At 42.6% G+C, this 19,999-nt stretch overlaps 1 long non-coding RNA gene across 1 annotated transcript; it reads right to left on the reverse strand.

Moving 5' to 3' along the window:
- Positions 1–1,060: 1,060 nt before the first annotated feature.
- LOC121068965 lies at positions 1,061–15,578 on the reverse strand. The gene is made up of 6 exons (XR_005819170.1): positions 15,245–15,578; positions 14,828–14,962; positions 13,618–13,654; positions 12,284–12,585; positions 4,901–5,029; positions 1,061–4,074 (listed from the first exon to the last, which is right to left on the reverse strand). It is a non-coding gene; the product is annotated as an uncharacterized LOC121068965 (long non-coding RNA).
- Positions 15,579–19,999: the final 4,421 nt, after the last annotated feature.

The raw sequence follows: 19,999 nt of genomic DNA on the forward strand, positions 1-19,999 counted from the left end.
ACCCTGAAAAACAATGTATATGCTTCTGCATGGCATTTTCTTTTCAGAGACTAGTTGCAGGTGTTTAGACGTCCTTCCCTCCAAAGCAGCAATGACACATACTTCTCAGCTCATACGCAAAATTTTCAGGAAAGTCCACTTAAGTATTTTGGCATTAAAATAAAAATCACTGCATACAAGACTGACTAAGGGAAGGTGTAGGTTTAAAACCTCCAGACTAGTGCTCAGAAAGGAATATGCTCATGGCAAAATTAGCTGTTTCTAAGAACTGAAAAGGTTATCAATGGCAGAAAACTGCATGCCATGTGGACATAATATACTGTTTTACCTACTATTCCAAATATCCATGGATTTGATAAAATCTGACCTCTCCTCTCCTGGATCTACTACAGAGGCAGTGAGTAAGCACATTATTGGTCATAGACATCCATGGGACTAATCATACGCTTAAAGTTACAGGACTGCTTAAGTGCTTTGCTGGACGATGGCCTAATGGACCATATGTGCCGCACCAACTGCTTATGAGAGGGATCAGCAAGGATGCAACTCAGACTCTTGTGGATTTCTTTTTGGCCCTCAGGGCTATTTGTGCATGTGTGTGTGACTGTAAATAAACCTCACTTTTTACATACAGAGCACCAAACAGGAGGTGGTCCGTACGCTGTGGTGGGATGTCCACAGGACGAGACAGGTACTTCTCTGCCTGCCACAGGGCCTTCCCACACCGCAGACTGATGTGCAGGAAGAGGAGAAAAATTAACTAGAGGTAAGTATTGGCTGAAAATATCCATTGTCAAGAGAGGTGTTCTGAGGTGTTGTGTTGGTGGACGTGTTCTTCATGGGGGATGATACTGAAGTAAGTGTTAATTTTTAGAGAGTGTTCTTGTGTGCTTTGTAAGTGGCAGAAAAGAAAACATTAGTGATAACCCTTTGAAAAAGTTCTTAGCCATTTCTAGAAAACTATTCATCTTAAAAGAAATGAAGCAGAAACAGAATGCATTTGCTGAGAACAAGGTGAAGCAAAGGTTATTTCAGACAACAAAACAAAAACCACATTGACTTAAGTGCAACCCTACACAAAAAAGCACTTAACGCGGGTACTTCAGGTACAGCATCTACCTGATTGCTTTCCCAAGTCATAGCCATGATTACAGAATATTTCATTTGCTCTTTGCAGTGTCCTCAGGTCTGGAGATCTTTTTTTCTTCAGAGAGAAATCGCTGTAATCAATCAAAAGGCATTAGCATTCCCACCACTGGGATTATGAATTACATTTCTGTAATAAACATGAATGCCATTTCCCTCATCTCCTGTTCTTTCAAGAGCCCTAAAAGTTTTATTTCAACTTTCAAACTTGCATTGAGGGCTTTGGCTAGGAGCGAGTACTTCTGGCTCACTTGAGCTAATTTGGCAAATAATTTTAAAACAACTTCTATTTTACGTAGAGTTGCAGAGTTTGACATATTGCTCAGTCAGCTCTTATTTCATGAAGAGTTTGTTTGATTAGGTGCCCAGGTGAAACACAATCGGGGAACCTGGTGAGCTGTAACGCCTCCAAGGGGAGGAGGAAATGAAGTGGCTTTGCTTGCTCCTTAGCAGAGTGTTACAACTCCTCAGCTGCTGTCCAAAGGGATGTTTTAACAGCGCCGCTGCTATATTTTGTAAAAGGCTCTTTTCTGACAACACATATTGGGCCTGCCATAGGGCGTTGCCAGGAGTGTCCCTCTATCAGTGGGCTTTGAGTTGGTGTAAGCCCGATGGCTTGCCAGGCGTTGAGGCAGGTGTCTGCAGGCAGGAGGACCAGGCTCAGCCCTTACTGACAGGGCTTCCATGTCCTGGTGCTCCAGGGTAGATCAGAGCTGCCCAAAAGCCACTTTGGTTGGGGTGGGCTTCACGACATCCGTATGATGATAAAGCTGAGCTGGCAGGAGGGGCCCCGGAGGGACTGGGCCTTTCAGGGTCTCACCCGGGCCTTGCTGACCAGAGTAGGCCCTTCACTGTATCTCTGCTGAGGCCCAGGCCCACTCACAGACAATTTTCCTCTTGTTCCCATGACAGAAACATGAGCCTGCAGGCTTCATGTGGGTTTTAGGGCATCCAGAAGTATGGAAACAAGTAGTGTTCCCCATGCCCAGCTGCTGCTGGGACTCTTGTACTGCGCCTGCAAGGGTGGGGAGCCCCAACATCACTGACAAATTCTGACAATAAGAACTTACCTTCAGCAAGGAATTCACTGAAAGTATAAGTCATAAGCTGTATGGAAGGAGAAAAAAAAAAAAAAAAGAAAAAAAAAAGACCGAAAAACAGAGCATTGTTTCCAAGCTCCTAGAGAAGCAAGACATGCTATATCCTGAGGACAGAACAAGAAACCAGACCGAGTTTATATAAAGCTACATGTGGAAACCTCCCCTGGTAACAAAATGAGCAATAAAAATCAAATATCAATGAGAGTCCAAACATTCATCTTTAAAATCACTGAGCAGTAAATTACATATCACAGACCTCTTCAGTCTTCTGGCAAAAGCTGCACAAATGGAAACTGCCGAACGCAAATAAAAAACAATGTATTTGTTTAAATCTGCAGCTAGAGAAAGGCTCCATACCAGTCACATTTTCTAAACAAAGCACTTTTTTTGCCACCTGAATTTCAGAATGCCTTTGTCCAGCACTACCTATGAGGCATTTAATCAATCACAGTGGTAAAATGAAGATGGCAAATTCCTTCCTCTCTTGCCCCCAAGTGAAGAGACGGGCACATTTCCTAGGACAATTTGAAAGAATTTGTCAGACATTCTTTACTGAAACCCACAATCTTAAAATAAATCCAAAGGAACTGAGTGGGTTTGGTGTTCATTTTCCATCAGGAGCTTTTATTTTTCTTCACCCGGGGCTGGATTACATCACAGGCACACCAGCAGCAGCCTGCTCAGTGGTGTGCAGAGCAAGTTTGTCCTGTCGCCGTCTTCTCAAGCCAGAGCAGGAGGAAGAGGTGGCTCTGTCTGCACCAGAGCCTTTTTGTTTCAAATAAGCCAAAACTCAGCAGCTTTCCTCATTATTCTCACAGCACAAGGCAGCAGCAAGCCCAAATGAAGGCAGCTGTTGGAGTAGTTCCTGCTCAGTATGAGAAGTGCAGAATCTGGCCCTTAAGAAACTGGGCTCTTCTTGTGCAGAGGTTGATGGACTGCATGGCTTTGGTGCCATCTTTATCCTAGTCACAACGTGTCAGGCTTATGGCCTTGCACTTCACAGGTGCTCTTGTTTTCTTATGTTTTATGTGTTGGTTGATGGAAAGGTCTCCACCACCTGAACTAGGCACTGACAAAAGGCCAATGCCCTTCTGAACAACTATTTATAAGACATCAGAAGGACCTTTGCATAACATATTGTTATTTTTATTGATTGGAAATAAGGCAGTATGTCATCTGATATTTTATGAAGTAATGCACAGATGCTCTTAATATGAGGAGCAGCAGTGGGGTTGCAAGCCTTTACAGTTCTTTTAGCAGTTCTCTTCCCCAGGCTGTTAGAAGGTGACTAGCACAAAAAGCTACATTAATGCTTATTTGGGTCTTTCCTCCCCTCCTCTTTTGGTGAGCTGCGGTGAAACCATGTGAAATGACCATTTTTGGTAGCATTTAATTGTGGATGTTTGCACAAGACATTTTAAAGCTTCAGTGATAGATTATGAACCCTTTCTTTTAAACATGCCATTACAATTTCCCATTATATTGTTGCAGTGGACTGAACATAGCAGCAAACCAAATCCTAAATCCATAAAAGCAGTAAATTAAATGTGGCTCCAGTGGTTTTGGAGCTTGACCAACAAGTTATCTTTATTAATGCATTCAGGGAAAAGGTCTCATTTTATTACATTATTTTCTTAATGATAAAGGCAGTAATGGAATCTCAGCAGAACACACCAAAGGAATCTTAGTTTGCTGGCAGTTGGGTCAAATTTTTCTGTGTGTGCTTGGTACAGGGTTCAGACTTGGCAGTGTCCAACTCACTGACTTCTGTCTTGAAAAGCACAGTCTTTTGCTGCTTCTCTGTACTTGCTAGTTGACATTTTCTTGGCTTTAAATGAAATTTTGACACATAAATCCCACATGTCAAATGATATTGTAAAACAAGCATCCAAGTGTCAGCACATAGCCCAATAGTCTAGGGAGTAGAGAATAGAATAAGGAACACCTTTATGCAGTCTTTCATCTACATCCAGCCATCTGCAAGTAATTTGAAACCAGTTTCAGATGAAGCTAGGTTGTTTGGCCTGTTAACGCACACAAAGCCAAAGCAGAAGTTTGGAGTCTTCATGGCTTTTATTGACTTGCTAATAAGTAGATAAAGCTTTTATTTTCCAAAACTTTTTTTTTCTCAGATAGCCTATTCCAAAGAAAGCCTAATTGAAATTACAGAAGTCTCTTGCAAAGTGCCACAAATTCCATTTTTAAATAGCCTGCTGATATTGAAAGACTTCATGATGAGCCTTTCACTTGCAAAGCAGGACCGGTGGGTGCCCTACCAATGAGCTGTTTTGTTTGATTTGGGGAGACACTAATGGTACTAGGTTCCTACAAAACAAGAGCGACAAAGGAGTGCGGATTTACGTGATGATGGGCTGGCTCTGAGATTCATGTCTGAAATCCCATAGGAAGTCTCATGTGCCTGCCTGCTGGGGTGGGTACTTTGCCATACTTGGTTCTTTTCTTCGTAGTACCATTGGAAAAACAGAACTGCAGGTGAGCCGTGATTTAACAGGACATTCAAGGCCCCTCAGCTGCAGCAAACTCAGATTCAGCAGAAATAAGCTGCACATTCAAAACGGTACTTTAAATATGAAACCTCTTAGGAATTTCAGATGACACACAAACATGGACCTTGAAAAAAAACCAACACTCACCTGTTTTCCCAAGAGGAGAAATCCTGTGCACCTCGATGCGCAGCCACTGCCAATGAGACCAGAGAGGTGTGAAAGCAAGCATCAGGACATGCAAAATCCCAACTGAGGTTTGTGGGTTTGTAAATTTACCTGAAATAATAAGTGTAAAGTAGGTGAAGATGTGAAGATCCAGCAGATTAGAAGTAACACATGAAGTAAATACAACTATATACAGCTGTCAATCTGGCAAATATGAAATATAGTTTTTATATATATGGATATACATATATGTACGTACATGTATAATTTTAGAAAAAAAAATCTACCTGTTTTTAGGAAAGGCCCTTTTAGGTCTGACTGAGAAAAGGATTCTTAGTAAACTTAACCTTGAAATACTTTTGAAGGATAATTAATAAAGGGCATTAAATTCCTGCAGGATTTTACTGCACATTATGTGCTGTGAGTGATTTTACTTCACTTGCAGTCATGCTGGGGACAGTGCAATGAGGTTTGGCAGAGGCCGAATGCACAGCTGTGATGCTCAGGCAGAGTATGCCCCGAGGATGGGTCCAGGTGTCTTCTGACTGCCCCCACCTCAGGGCTTGCCACATGTCCCTTGCTCCCACAGGTGGCCTCCACCAAAGCTTGATGAGATCCAGCTACTGCCCTGTGACAACAAGGGTGCAAATGGGACTGCAGGCAGCCAGGTAGCTACAGACTGAGAACAACAATTTGAGATTAAACCCAAAAAGAAACCAGTGGAGGCTGGTGAGACAAATCTGCATGGATAGGAATTGGAGAGTGGTTTTGTTGGTTTTAGCTCAGTAAGGCCTTTCAGCTGCATTTGGTGTTTCCATGCTTAGGAAGGTGTCAGAAGTGAACAGGACAACTGAACTTAGTACATGGAGGTAGCTATCCCCTATGTATTTTATCCATGTATTTTAAATGGTTATCTGGTCTTCATCAAGGGCCTGAGATTCCTCATGTTATGCTGATCATTTTTAAAAGCAAAAATCCACTCATGGCAAACATGTAAGTGAAAGCAAAACAAATGATGCTGATTTTGACAAGCAAACAATAATGATATGAGTTTGGAGCTGAGGGGAACCCTTGTGAACTACTCACATGGCTAAAGCTTTTAGAGATCTCACTTCTGTTTGGTCTGATTCTTGGCTCTGTTTATTGTGCTGTCTTTTAACTTCTTGGAGTGACTTGTGACTCAGTGTGTGTGAGAGCAAGAGGGTGTCTTGGTTTCAGTTAGGACAGAGTTAATTTTCCTCCTAGTAGCTGGCAGGGTGCTATGTTTTGGATTAGAATGAGAAGAGCGCTGATAACATGCTGATGTTTTAATTGTTGTAGAGCAGTGCTTACGCCAAGCCAAGGACTTTTCAGCCTCTCTCTGTCCTGCTAGCGAGCAGGCTAGGGATGCAGCAGGAGCTGGGAGGGGACAGACCCAGGACAGAGGGGAATTAGATGTAGCAATCATAGGCAGAGGTGGTTTCATCCTAGTCCTGCAGTCCTAACTTAGCCTTGCACTGATGGCAGCCAAGCGTTCGACACCTACAACTCCCTTTGATGTCCTCCAGCACCCTCGCAAAGAGGTGAACCAACTCAATCCCCTGCCTGGTTGCTCTGAAGGTAATGCAATCCCTCTCCTTTAGAGAAATTTGCTTTTCCAAGTGTGGGGCCAGTCCTACCACCATCCATGAGATGACAGTGTCGCTAACATGGGAGGAAACCCCAAGGAGATCCTCTTCTTCAGATCTCAAGTCCTCCTTCATCAAGATATTTGCCACAGTGACATAGACAGGCATTACAGGAGCAGTTAAAGCAAGAGGTACACACGTTCTTTGAGAGATGCATACTGGTAAATATGGGGCTACAAATAGCAGCGTGGATATATCAATAAATAAAACACACCTGATTGACATCAGTTGACAAAGACTGGCCTGTTCCCAAACTACTGAGCGCTCTTAGCTCCCAAAAGAGGGTGGTGACGTTCAGGCTGCCTGTTGGTTTGGTCTCTGGCAAACCCAGGAGAACAGGTAGGGACTGCTACAACAACACAGGCAGATGGCCTTCAGCCTCCAGAAACATGCCCCATCTCTGTTTAATTTACTACTGTATATATAGCCTGTGAGAACATTGTGTGTTATCCCTGTAGAAATTTGGCTGTTTTCATGTTGGATTAGATACCAAGCATCATTTTTTTTATCAGGTGCCTGGCCTTCTTAGGATTTGCCCAGCTATTTTATTTCAGAAACATCTATCATATTTTCAGAAACAAGTATTTAGATAACATAAAGATCAGCTTTGCCTTCTGCATGCCCAGTACAGCCAATATCTCTCCCTGCTACATGCCATATCTCTTTGTTCAACTGTGTAGCATAGCGATACATCACAGAAGACATTTCTATGAGAACTTGTGTAAAAGTATTTCATGAGTTGCTTTCCTTAGCATCTAGTGACTGTTAGTATCAAATAATTGGCCAGAACCATTCTTAACGTCATTCCCCTAAAATCTACACAGTTACTATTAGGGAATATTTTTATTCACAGATACTTATCTCATGTTTTTGCAATGTTATTTTTTTCATTAATTATGAATTTAAGACTCGCACTTTTAGTATACTTGAAGCTGAGTTTGCTGAATGACAGTCCTGTTACATAATCATGTAGAAAGACCACAGAACCAGGGGTAAGCTCTGGAATTTCGGACATGCAGAGTTCAACCCATTTTTGAGGATGACATAATCGCACCGAAAAAATGAATGCGATCCATTTTATAAGCTGATCTCATTCAACAGCTAGCAAATCTGTAAGCCTGCTTTCAGAGATCAATTCCCCTCTTTTCCAGTGAGCGGATATGGAGCTCTTCCAATGCACTTTGTTTCTCCAGTTCACAATGCTACAGCAGAAACTGGGTTTGTTTCATACCTACATGGAGCCAGCAAAGCATACCAACACACTTCAACAGTTTATTGACCTTGGCTGTTAACAACAGCATCACAAAACCAGTGTTGCAAATTACATTTTGTGGAGTTTCAAAATTTTGTTCTTCCACTTTTTTTTTCTTTTCTTAGCAATATTCCTAAGACAAAGGGGAAAGAGCTAGCAGAAAGGTATGTTTCTGCAACAACTGTGTTAGGCCAAACAACTGACAGTTTTATGGAGTTTAACTAGCTTCACTCATTTTGCAATTAAAAGTTTCATCAATGCAACAGAGAGAATGTGGCATTTGTGGCCTCTTAAGACTTTGATTTGTTTTCATTGCAATGTTGATGTAGTCCAGACAAATAGGAGACTAACACTACTTCAAGGCATAAGCTTCTGTAAGAAATTTTATACTCTATCTGCTCTTCTCCACTCAGGGGTCAGCTGTGCATCATATATATTGGTGAGATACATACGATGGTAAGATACAGAGTGATTTATTTACAAGATTTGGTATACTTCCATAGTAGTGAAGAATGTAATAAGCAGCCTGGTGTGCTTCCAAAAATTATTCATCATCAAAGACTTTCCTTATTCAGAAAAAAATGTCCCTAAATTCTGTAGAGTAATAACAAAGAAGTTTTCACATGCTGCCTTCTTGAAGATCACTGAGTTCATCTATATTTTGCTTGTATACATCTACACATAACAGATTTTGGAGAAAATTCCTACCATTTCTAGCTACATACTAGTAGCAGTGTGTAATGAACTACCAGTACGAGCAGATCAGCCGCATGCAACATACTCGTTTACCTCACCAACTAGGTTAATCTGCCTCTACTGCATTCTGGGCAGTTTTCAAAGTCACAACATTTAAAAAATCTTGTGGTTACAATGAGGTTTCCTTTCTTCCTGAGTTGTTTCGCTTACCTCTAAATGTACTTTAAAATGCAGATCAAAATTTAACCCTTGGTCAAGACATGTTTGCAACTTTTGAGATGTACGTGAGCTTGTACGTGCACAGTGAAATACAGAGATGATGTAAATATTTTTCTTCCAGATTTATACACAAACAGGTGGGAGTGTAAATTGACATGAATTACATTACATTTAAAAGAGGCTTGAGTATTTTGCTCTTTGTCTTGCTTGACAGTAGGACTTTTCCTATTTTGCTGGCCCATGTCATTCATTATTTTTTTTTCTGTTATCCCTTCACGTGAGTGCAAAATGTAAAATGGTGGGTTTGTATGTCTTGTGAGGCAATGCACACCATGGGCTTTTACTGATCTGCTGCATTGATGCAAAATACATAGGCTATTCTCAGGAGCTGCATGAAATAATAAAGGAACTTTCTTTAATATCCCCGAAGGCACTATGCTGAAGAGATATTTTTACTGTTAACACCATGACTAAATAAACCAATAAAATATGAAAAGATAATAGCTGAATTGGAAACATTTGCATATTAACATGATTTCTATTAAGTGCACTGATGCTAGTGACAGAGATTTGGAAACATTCAAAACTTAGTCTTGCATTCAGTCTGCTATCTTTCCTCAAAATTTTCCGTGCTTTCCCCTTCCTCCCACATCTAGTCATTGACCATGGGAATTCTCAATTTTACACAGACAAAGACTCTTTATTGTCTACTCTAACACGGCAAATTTTCTGTCTGCCTGTTGGATTCTAAAATGACCCCTACATTTTTGTAACCAGATTTAGCTTATAAGTTTGAGAAGAATGTGTACAAGAAAAAAAGCATAATAATACAGCTTGGCCAAAAAATGCTAGGAGACGCTGAACGTACTTAGACATTGGCCTGATCTTCATTAACATTATTCATGAGACTGTGATAGGGAGGACTAAATTTTAGTTCTGAAGTAGGAAAAAAAAAAAAATTAAGAGGCTACAGTAGAATTTAGGCATAATTTCTAAAGCTGTGACTCTGAACAGCCACTTTCACCCACTCCATAGCTTCATCCATAATTTCTCTCCTATTCTTCAGGTATGCAAGCCGTGTTTCTAAGAGGCCAGATGTTTTTCCTCCAGGGAAGGTAGCACCAAGAATGCATGGGATTGCTCCCAGGAGACCAAGACTTATACAGCTGGAAAAGGATTTCAAGATCTACTCCTGTACAGTAGAGGAAGATCCATTATACCCATGTCATTCTTGACAAAAGTCTTATTTGGTCCTGGCCATAGGGACCCCACAGACTACTCAACGCGGTGCTGCACTACCTGTCCTATTGGAAGGTCTCCAGAACATCTGTTTTGACCCTTCTTCATGGTAAGTCAAGCCCTCTACACCTTGTCCTATTCCAAGGGATGCAAAGAACAACGTATTGCTTATCCTTGCATCATGACGGCCCTTTACATATTTCGGGATTTTTACTTTGTCCTTTCTTGCTCTTTTCGTCACAAGAGTATCCTGAGCAGCCTCAGTTTGCTTTGCCTTTCCTCTGAGGTCATGTTTCTGAGATCATTCCTGCTGGTCTCTCCTCTGGACTCTCTCTAGTGTTTGTGTATTTTATACGGTGACTATTAATACAAAATGTGGCGACGTAAAAAGTTGCTTTTGGCGCCTGTGGATGGTCCAAGTTGTGGGGAGATCCACATGAGCCAGGATTTCTCCACAGCTGTCTGGGCCCTTCTGTCCTCTGTGGAATGCGTGCGGTGAGAAATTGGTACACAAATTGTGCTTGCAGCAACGACGAATGTGGGGAAAGGGAACATATGTGAATGTCCTCTGACAGTTAAACAAGACAGACAGTGAAAGGATGCTTTACAGGGAGAATACTTATGGTAACGTGCTGAGAAAAAATAAACATATTTAATTCTCCTGGCAGCCAATCAACCTTGCAAAAATCTGTTCTCCTCCACTCAGGGAAGGCCTCAGGCGAGGTCAGTGGTACCCAGAAAGCAAAAAATGTTGAGTTTTGAAAAGAGATCACACTGTAGCAAACAGCTCTTGCAGCCCCCCCAGGCTTCTGCTGCTCTTGTGTAGGAGGAAGCCCGTGCTCCTTCCTCTTCCCCTCGGGGACACCACCATGTCCCATGTCCTGCGGCAAGGCAGGGGCCTTTTGCACTGTGTCCCCTTGGGTTGACAAAGCTGCGGGTGCCAAGGGGGCAACCAAAACGTGCAGTGCCCCAGTGCAAGCAGTCAGTGGAGGGGATGCCAGCAGATGGTGCTCCAGCCCACGCTGCCTTGCTCTTAGGTTCACAAAGGTTATGAAAAAAGTTACAGTCTTGTTTTGAAGAGCACCTTGCTTCCTGCTGCCCCCCGGTTTGGAGCCTAGAGGTCATGCTGCATGATTTAGGGGATGGAGTCGATCAGTGAGGACAGGCTGAGTTTTGGGTATCAGCTTTTGAACATGTGCAGCCAATGGCTAATGAGCAGTCTGTACAAAAAAACCAGACATATAAGGGCTGTGACAAATGTGATGGAAAAACAAACAGTCTGAGGAAAACACAGTGTTCTTGTGGCATTACTGAGGACAGAAAAGGAACAGAATCAATTCTTTTAAAAAAATATACAAGCTCTGATTTATTTTCCTAACTCAAAGGAGATCTCAGGAAGTCCTGTGTATTTTTTCTTCTCCATTATGCTGTAACAGCTGATAGAAGCTGAGATTAAAAATGTTCCACATAAGCAAGAGTGTTGTACAATAAGGAAACGTATAATGTAAGTTAGCAGAGTGATGTTATTTCCCCTGTTTTATGTCCAACATAGCTTGATGCTAGCTTTGTGGAAAGAGTGTGGTAATTCTCTAGGCAAATCTGCCTGTGCACTGATCCACTGCTCACCAGCGGTTCCTTTAAAGTCAAATAACTCAATTTTTAGAGGCCGTTGGTACAGGAAACAGGAAGAAACTGCAAGTTTAATTCAATTTCTCACTAAAGAAGGGAGCAGTCCTATTTTTAACAGGATAAAGTATATCAGCAATTGCTTGCTCCTTTGTGTTTTTTTTTAAAGCTTTGAATACTGAAGGCACATCCAGTGCATCTAAATAGCAATGCAGTGTAATCGACAAGGCTTTTTAGCAGGCAAAGGTGACAGATACTGCCCAGAAACTATTTTTACATCTGATCCTTCTCTCTCTGCCATTGCTTGTATTCTACTCTGCTTTATACCTTTTATTCCATCTGGACGGGGTTAATACTGCTTAATCCACTTGGTTGAAACTGAAGAGTAAAATGAGCGAAAAAGGTCTTTTTGACTTGGAGAATTTTGTCTTTTTGACTTGGAGCATTTCAGCCCACGTCTTTCGAGATGCTATGTCAGCTCCATACTCTGCATCCTCTCCACATCACGCAGAGAGAGGACATAAGAAAGATCTGATACTGGTCCCAGGGTAGCCAAAAACTGAAATGAAGCTGCACATCTTATGATGTGTCCCTTTGATTCCAGGGGTGTGATCTCTTCCTCCTCAGGCTGCAGCAGGGTGAGGGCTTTTGGAGACAAGTTCTTACCTTGGCTGGTAGCAGAGATCACACACGGCAGTAAGTCTGGAGGCTTGCAGGGCTGGAGTGTGGCAAAGCTTGCTCCCCGGCCACTGGGCATACGATGGGCACTGCAGGCAGCGGCGTGGAGGAGGTGAGGAACAGGGCAGTGTGCCAAAGCAGGGTCAGGAAGGGGTGGGTGCCAGCCACATCTCCTGGGGCTGCCCCACCACAAAGCTCTCACTCCAGTGTGGACTCCATCTTTCAGCAGGAGAGCATAAGCTTGTCACCCTCAGCCTCTCTCTTTCCCATGGTTTATTCCACCTCCTGTGCTGTTAGGGATGGGGTTGAAATGAAAAGGGATTCATTCTACATCACACCTTCCTCTCCCCAGTTGTCTCCCTCGCTGCTCTTGCTTATTTATAAAGAGATCAATGCAGGTGACACCTAGAAATTGCTTACACTCCTTAATCTCTAAGGTGTGTTTTAAATGGTGCTGCCCTACTGCTGTAGCTTGGTGATGCTTATTTAACATTTTTCCCCCTTGCCTCTCGCACGCTTCATTTACAAATGCAATTATTTCTATCCATACAAAATAGACTGTAGAAACAGGCAATAAAATCTTGTGGAGTATGCCTCCAGATGGAAGGGCAGTAATTTATCATACCTGTAAACTTGCTGTCGACATCGGTGCTGTGCAAAGAAATGCTCAGCCAAGGGATGAAATGGCCATCACAATCTGTATGCATGTATTTTGGGCTGTATGAAACACTGCATAAATTGTCAAAAATATTTGATTTGCTTTTCTGATTGTTTCTACTTTTATTCTTTAAATCGAATGGTATTTTTAAAAGTAGTGTTTCAAAACAAAACCATCAAAAGGTTTCAATCTGAAATGAGTGAAAAGAAAATGATCTGAATGTACATAATTTCCTTCCTCCTATATTCTCTTCTTTGGGTACAAATTAGTCAGGAAATCAAGCCAAATTTGATACTGGTTCTACCACCTAACAAAATTTTGCTGCGCTCTGAAAAAATTTCTCATCGTTTTCCCATGAGCTTTGTGTTCGGCATCAATGCATTTTTCAAAACTGCCTCTGCAACTTTTATTCTTATTTATTATTTGCATTAGCACCTGCGGGGTTAGGGGTCTTTGTGGGGATATACTAAAAATACAGTCTTTGTCTCTGAAACCCCATAATTTTCAACATCTCCAAGGGATTTCAATGCATGAAATAATTCAGTTCTGGTACTCTCTTTGAATTAGCTAGTTAGTTAATTCTTTGAGTGATGTGCGTAAAACATTGGATACTGTGAAAGAGGCAGCAGGCCTGACTCCTGAGGAACCACCCCATAATATTTACCAGATTTAGGTCTCCTCATTTTCATAGTATCTCCAGTCTTGAGTAGTCACATGAAAGACAAAATGAATGAGCTATAAGAAATTCACACCATGCAGCATTACTATAAGTAATAAATCTCCTGCAGAAAAGGAATTTGTATAGAAATAATAAAAGTATCGGATGCTAAGAAGAAGTGAAACCAGCTGTGTAATATAAAAGAAAATCTTTATCCTCATCTCACTGGTGAAAACTAATTCAAACAAAATCCATTACATAAATCATACACTTGAAATTATTTACATAAAAACAGATGGAGAGAGTTCCTACTGCGATAATGATGTTTTAGCAAAGTATGTCTTCCACAGATCAACCAGCTTTCTGCAAACAATGGAATTTATTCTGCTTTCGTCAGGGGTGTAAATCTCTCATAGCTTCCCTGACTTCTGTGGAGGCTCAGGTACAAGGCAGGGCAGCGCCTGCTCCCACTGCTGGAGCATCCTGCCGGTTTTGCGGTCACAGCCTGCAGAAATGTCAGGCTGCCCAGAAACACAGGTTTTGCCTGCTCCCCACTTTCGGGGGCTGGTGCAGCACATGCTGTCTGTTTTCACAGCACCATGCATGCTGCTGAGCATTACCCAGCTTTGCTATTAATTAGCCCAGTGTGTTTTTATACATTTTTCCATTTATTATTTTGTTTCCCTGTCCTGCCAGACCAAAGGCTTTTGTGGGCAGACCAGTGGGACCACGTACCCCTTAGACGTTACTTTCTGCCCCTGCCTCTCTCCCTGCCTGCTGCTGTTCCCACCGGCCTGGGGACCTCATCCCATAGTGGCTTGGGAAGCCACCTCCTCCTCTTGACAGGAGCTTCCCAATACCAGGTCAATGGGGCAAATCTTCCCTGACCCTCCAAAGGGCCCTTGGCACCATCTGTGCCAAGACACAGCACAGGCTAATCAGCTTGTGGACTTACATGTCCTGTGTTCTCACTTTTTTTTTTTCATGCTGCCTTTTCCTACCACTCTTTTAACCTGGTAAGAAAAAAGAAAGGGTTTGTGGGTAACCAGGTTATAATGGAAATCCTATGTTTCTAGTGACTTAGGGAACTGATCGGAAGGTATATCAAATCAAAGAACGGATCACCACGTAACTAAGATGTATTCGATGGGTATTTGAAAAGGCTATATAAGTTAGGACAAACCATGCTGGCAATGGATTTAACAGAATAACATACTTCAGAGTAGCCTGTGTGCCAAGGCAGAGTCAAGGTGCTGATACTTCAATGCAGATGACACTGCGTGCTCTTCAGCTTGTGTATGAGGCTCATTGTGCAGGATTTGAAACTCTTCGGCTCCTCCTGATTACCTTCCTTTAAAAAAAAAAAAAAAGTAATATTGCAATTTCCACCTTGGTTCATGGTGCTTCTAACTCTCTGAATGACCCCCTGCCCAACAGAGACCCCCCCAGCTAGCTCCACCGCTCCTGCGCTACTTCTTCAACTGCTGTCAAAAATCGCTTCATGTTCGAAACATACTATTTCTGTCAAAATAACTGCCTTCATTTCTTCCACATGATGGAAATATATGCTGTCCCTTTAAAAATGTATCATAAAAATGAATGTTCGTAAAATATGAGTCAAGTTTCCATATACCTTAATCAAATTCTGGAGGGTCTCTGGGGGACGGCACTTTCACTGCAGCTGTGCAATGTGAAGTTTGTTCCAGTACTGATTGAAAATATTTTTGTGCTTCCTTCATTTTTGCCAGTGAAAACCCCAAGGCACTTTCTGCAGGCTGAAGGCGCCGTTATTTGGGGTGACAGTGATGGGTCACAGAAATGGTGCGGAGAACTAACTAGCAGACTTGAAACCAGCAGAGTCCCCAAACCAATTGTCAGTCTTGAAATCCTCAGAACAAAAAGTGTCTGTCTTTCTCATTCTTTATTTTTATTCCATGTGGGAATAGACAGCACCAGGCTTGCATGAGCTATAGAGGTTGTCTGTAAAAGCAATAATGTGATTGTGTGATTGGGTGTCACAGTTTTTAACATGCTTTTTTTATTTATTTATTTTTTTTTAATGAACAGTGTAGTACAGTTTCTTAACTTCCTCAATTTTTCCCCCTTTCCTCCCTTGTGTTCCCCAGTATTACCGTCACCTGTACTGTCAGGTTAGTATAGAATAGTCATGGCAGTACCCATGGTTTGTCCAGTCTGTTTGCTTTCTTCTCACTCTGAATGTCTTCACGCAACCCTACATCTTCCGTGAGGAAGCACATTACCTCTTTGCTCTTTCCTGGTGTTCCCAGGGAGCTTTGTCTCTGCTAGCCAGGAATCTTCCTTCCTCTGGGGCCATGAGAGTCTCCTCAGGGCAGCTCTAGCAGGGCATTTTCAGTGGAGGTTCTCTAGTCTTGAAGCTCCATCTCTCAGCGTGTTTTAATTACCAACATGGGAAAGGTGTCCTCATCTGGTGCATTAGGTGAACAGTTGTACAGGACCTTCAGCTTCAGATAGACTTAAAAAAAAATAATCAAAGCTCAGCCAAAAATTCTGTAATTCAAAAGCAAAACCCATCTCAATCCTCCAAAGGCTCCGACCACGTGCTGTTGTGCCAGTACCTGGTAGCCACCTGGGTGAGGTGGGGGTAGCCCGTGTTTGTTGAGGCTGATGAACCCTGCACCCCGTCTGTTAGTAAAGCTCCTGGGTGCAGGGCTGATCTCAGCAGGGTGAGTGCCATGCATACATGCTCTGGACCCATACTGAATGTGGCCCGCCTGCATTCACAGTCACCCTGGGATGCGACTGGTCTGGCATTGTGAAGTCTTGGCACCCAAACCACAGCGATCCATCAATTCCAAAAGGACATTGCCGGTGCCTTTTCAAGGAACTACAGGAATCAGAGATCTGCCAGTGGAAGATAGCTCTTCATTCACAGCATATTTTCCAGTGCATTGTCCAATCCAGTTTTAAGTGATTCAAGAAATTAGGCTTCCCACTACCATTTCCCTGGGGTGGATATTCCACAGACTTATAGACCTCACTGTTAGGACATTTTTCTTAATATTCTGCCTAAAATTACCTTTATTTTTTTGCTGTCTCAGGAAAACTTCTTGGTTGTATGTCACTGTCAAATGAAAGAGAAAGTCAGCATTTTTAGCATCCGGCGCAGCCACTTCCCCAGTACTTGAGCTGATGTTCGTTTTGCTATTCAGAAGATTTGTCAGGCTGCTTCACCATTCCTCTCCAGGCTTGACTGTATTTTTATGAGCTACCAAACCCACCCATTTATTATTACTGGCAACAAGTAAGTTCCATCCATTCTCGAGGACATAAGAAATGATCCAGCCCTAGACATTACCTGAGCAAAGGCACTTACTAAATGAATGGAAACCACAGTCAGAATCCCCACGTTTCTCTTCAGCCCACCAGATAGTCACAAAATGAAGAATTTTATAAAAGTGTGCTGCACAACAGTGTCAGACTCTTACTATTGCATTTCAAGGTTGGTGATGATACCGCTTTTTCCTGGTCAAATTTCCAGCCACACTGTTTTATGCTCTGACCCAGAAAACCTCTGCCTGCAGACCCCCATTTGCTCGCTCTCTGGCTTTCTGAAGCATCCTTCCCAGACTTGTGCATTCGGGTCTGTGAGCTTTGCACCCAGAAGCAGTTTTCAGGTGGCAATGGTGGAGACTGGCTGAAAACACAGCCCACGGTCTCTGTATTAATTGGTGTGCACTTCTCACATACAGTTTGTGTCCAGAGTGAATACTGAATCAAAAGAATGACCATGGAAAAATATTTCATGCCTTGCCTACTTTTTCTGAAGCAAAGAATGGTAGATATCTTTTTAATAGCTTATTTTTTTGCTCACTAAGGATGGCAAATCTCACCTTTTCAAAACATACTTTTGGTAGAAATCGGGATGGAAATGGAAGTATTGATCTCTGGTTCTTGATGGAAAAGTGCACAGAGACTTCTTGTGAGATTTTTATTTCTTTATAGGCTATGAATGAGGCTTACAAAGATGCTGAAAGCGTGTAAACTACGTATATTCTTCCTATAAAACTAATTATATCCAGGCTCAGAATAAAACCAGCTACTACAAAATGTTGCTGCACAGACCCTTTCCCCACTAACTATTGAACGCTCTGAGCAAAAAGGCTGATTTTTCAAACTTTTGATATGTCTGCTGTAAAAATACTCCAGGTGTCCTCTCAGAAGGTACTCTGAAAGAAGAGGGAGAAGAAAAAGAAGAGAGGAAAAAGTAGGGCATACTTGTGGCTGAAATCTGGATTTCCCCTGGAGTTCTCTTGGAGTTCTGCTGGCAGCAAAGGATGCCAGGAGTGGAGATGTTTTTCAAGAATCAAATCCAAAGCTTGAAAGGGGTGCTGAAAGGGGAGGGCAAACTGGCCCTTCTGGAGGGATTGCTGAAGGGTTTAACACTGTTTACACCTCATGTGACACAGCTCTTTTCTTTTTTTTTTTTTTTTTTTTTTTTTTTTAAATAAAGGTAGGTTAATTGCTGTAGTGGGGAGTGACATGAAGTACAGCTGTCTGGAGACGCTGTTTTACAATTCTCTTTGTATCTCACTGCAACTTTCAGTGGTTGTGGGTTGGTTGGTTTGTTTGTTTTTAATGCACAACCCCGTCAGCCTGATCAGTGTCAGTAGGACCTAGTTTTGAGGTTTTGGATGGTTTTATTTTCTGGAGGTATTATTGGTCTACCACTTTTGCAGACCAAGAATAAGGGCTGCATGCTATATGAGGCATAATTCAACTGATCATTATAAGTGATTTCCCTCCCAGCATGTTAAGAAGGAAAGAAGGTTGTTTCTTTGTTTCTGTGTTAGCAGAGTTGGTCTCCCAGAAGTCACGAGTAGAGCTGAGGAGAGGCTTGAGTATTGTTCCTTAACACCAAAGTCATACACCTGGGAGCTGTGGGAAACCTACTGGGTCTTCTGGAGAACGGGAAGAGTGGATTCCTCTATGCTGGGTGGACGTCCAAGGAAGGATTGTAGCCATGTATTGCGACTGCCCTTGAGGAGGCAGCTGTAGTGCTCTGTTCGATGTTACCAGGCATCTGTAAGCGAGCTAACCATCGGCACTGTGTGTTTGAATGGGGTCATGATTGCTTGTAGACTTCGTGATTGCTGTTGTGAAAAGCCTTGGCATGCTTACATACTGCCTGTCAGATTTACATGTGTGCCTGCAGACCTATGGGCTGTGCTGAGCTCTCCCAGCAAGGCTGGAATTAATGAAAGGGCATCACTGAATTCAGTGGAGGTAAGCACATGTCAAACCAATGTAAATACTTATCGAATCAGGACTTGGGTTGCTTTATAAGACAATAGAAATGTTTCAAAACCTCCCCGGTTCTGTAAATCCTGTGCAGGTAAAACTATGGGATTGGGCTCTCTTTGCTCGCAATTTTGTATGTCTGAGGCACAAAGAATAAGGTCTGGCTCTATGTGATGTACCCAAAGTAATAGCTACAAAAGTAGTAATAGTTAATTTTTGATCCCGCCCAGAAGTATGTTCATTTAACTGCTAGAGACAACTGATGCCTTATAACTTGACCATCTGCTGTCAACAGACATCTGAGCCTTAGAATTAGGAAAAATTAAAAAAAAAAAAAAAAAAAAGCTTTGCTGATGCTTCATACTTCAGATGGGTTTCATTTCATGTTGCAAAGTTGCCAAGGCCATGGGGAGAGTGGAATGGCTGTAAGATTTAGCATCTTTACACACTTGGAGCAATGTTTGAGGAGAGGAAAGAGTGAGGGGCATAAGCTGGGGACTGGGCTACAGCTGTCTGTTGAGGTCCGAGAAGTGTGTGTGTGCATCATCTGTGAGCTATTAAGCACTCATTGCTTTTGCCATCTAATATCCTTGTTCAGGAATGTACATACTTCAAAATAAATTAGACAGGGATACGGTATCTTGTATCTGTCTTAACTCATCTGTCTCTGCAGAAGGAAATTCCCCACTCCTGGGGTCCAGATCCTCCTGGCTGCCCAGAAGCAGCGACAGCAGCACGTGAAGCCAGCATCCACTGCGTGCAGAGGGAGATGACAAGCAGCAAGCACTCATGTGCAAATCGGTGCATGGCTTGCACGGACCCCCTGTAGGGTTTGTAAGACCTCCAGCGATCTGGCCTGCTTGCCTGGAAGTTGCCACTGACTTTCAGTGCAGGTGGGGAAGGGGCCTGGGGCACAGCCACCCACAGGTGCCCCAGCACTGCCCCACAGCAGGGAAAGCCAGCAAAGTATCGCAGCCCCCAGCCAGGGCACCTCAGGGCTGCCCTATCCCACTCCCAGTTAACGCTGATGAGGGATTTCTCAGACATCTATCGGGCTGAAATTATGTTGCTCAGACTAAACATATTAAATGAATTACAGCAAATTAGC

The sequence above is a fragment of the Cygnus olor genome, chromosome 4 (assembly GCF_009769625.2).
Source record: "Cygnus olor isolate bCygOlo1 chromosome 4, bCygOlo1.pri.v2, whole genome shotgun sequence".
Classification (NCBI taxonomy): domain Eukaryota; kingdom Metazoa; phylum Chordata; class Aves; order Anseriformes; family Anatidae; genus Cygnus; species Cygnus olor.